Genomic DNA, 2,168 nt, shown 5'->3' on the forward strand with positions numbered 1-2,168 from the left:
TGTTGGCCAGGATGGCCTGAATCTCTTGACCTCATGATCTGCCCACCTAGGCCTCCCAAAGTGCTGGGATTACAGGCATGAGTCACCACGCCTGGCCTACCTCACACTTCTGAGAAGGAAAGTTGAACTGAAATGATCACACAAATTCAAATTTGATTGATTAACTGGATAATATTATATTACTATTTTATTTATGTATTTGGTTACTTATGGCTGACTGGAATGGGAGGCTCCAGAGCTAAGCCAAAACAGTCTAGTCTGAAAACATACTTTTTTGTCATCTCTGGATTTTGTGGAATATTTTTGTAAGTGGAACATATCACACTGGTTAGTCTGTTTTCTATTAATTAGGAGAAGGTGACTGTTTGCTTTTCATTGTCATTTCTGCTTTTACCACTTCAATCTCTACTAATGACTCAACAGAAAAGCAAAAACAAAAAAAGAACGAAGTAACTCACCGACCTGGATGAAGACTCTGTGACGGTCTTTTTCTACTAACTGAGAGTAATTCCACTTTAATAACTTTCTCTAATTTTTCCATGTGTCTGATTATATCATCTTGTAACTACCAAATGTAGTCCCTATTAGCTGCCTTAAAACCCCCTGCTATTTTCACAGTTCGATTTGTGGTAAGTACTACTTTCTTAAAAAGACTCTGATTTTCAAAAGGCACTAGAAAGGAAGAAAACTACATTTAAAAAACAGATGAAGACATAATATTTCAATGAGTGACATAGAGACGGAAAATATCCTGTATCAGATAGTTGTTATATGGTAAGATTTATGTGAGAGGAACATGACATCCATTCACAAATTTATTGAGAAATTTGTGGAAATATATTACATTGATCTTCTCTAAATATCTCTTTTCAATTTGAGCACCTTTCGTCCTCTTTATTAATTTGTTTCTTGTTACCATTGGTAAAAAATAGTCATCATCCAGCTCATTTTTTAAAAGTCATAGAGACCTGAAAACATTTTTTTTCTAAATTAAGGTGTCAAAAGAAATGAAATATGATATAACAATATAGCCATCTATGAATATACAGAATATAAAATCCTGTAAAGTAATAATTATTTTTATCATGATTAATTGTGTTAAATAACACATGCTATTTCTATGACTCTAAAATAAGCTAAAGTAAATAATTGATAATGTGAAAATATTTTTATTTTAATCATAATAATACCATGGGGGAAAGTAATCAAAATCTATAGGAAGCAGTTAGCCATCATTTACTTTTAGGTTATAATATTTAAAAAGGAATTATTCAGAGTGTAAAAATTTTAGCTTACATGAAATATTATGGCAACTTCTTTTTAATTATTAAACGTAAAAAATTTTATTGAAAAATACAGAAATATATGAGATATGTTTTAATTTAGAATACGTCAAATAAAAATGTCAGTCAAAATGTATGTGTTGTATAGGCGCCATAATTGCCTTAAAAGTGATTCCTCTTGGTAACCATGAATAACATACCCAGCTCGGTATCATCTTTATTTGAACTATATTTTACATCAGTTAAATATCAATGGATATCTAGTTTTGCAATTGCAAGTACTGTATTAATGCACTCTTTCAAATAACTGCTATATAATTCTAAGATTGGAAATAGAGTTCAAGATTGACAAATTTTAAACAGTCGTATATTATCCACTTCATAAATGTAGGCACTGAAAGAATAACTATAATTCAACAAAAATAATACACATCTAGGTGCACTAGATTCTAGTGGCATTTCAATCTTACCAACTTTAAGACCTTTGCGTGTAAATGGATTTCAGTGTTCTCATTCGTATGTAATCTAGCCATCCTTCAGCTGTTAGAGTTTTTTAAATTATGCATACACATATTATTTAAGTAACTGTAGTGAGAAGCTAAATAATATGACCTTCTTAGTTATACAGGGATCACCAGCACAAAAACCAAACAAACGAACAAACAAACAAACAAACAAAAAACATATATTGGAGTAATGTGAATAAGGGGCCTTGATAATTTCCAAGCTTGTCTGTTATGCTGTATTGACATAACTAGGCATGTGGTTTTACATATCACTTGAATTTCTGAGTTTCTGTTTTCTTACCTGGAAAATCTCACTTTGACTGTTAGTTTATCTCTAAAGTTCCTTCTAGTACACATGATTCCATTATTAATTCAGACA

The sequence above is a fragment of the Mandrillus leucophaeus genome, unplaced genomic scaffold (assembly GCF_000951045.1).
Source record: "Mandrillus leucophaeus isolate KB7577 unplaced genomic scaffold, Mleu.le_1.0 Scaffold806, whole genome shotgun sequence".
In the NCBI taxonomy this organism is placed as follows: Eukaryota; Metazoa; Chordata; class Mammalia; order Primates; family Cercopithecidae; genus Mandrillus; species Mandrillus leucophaeus.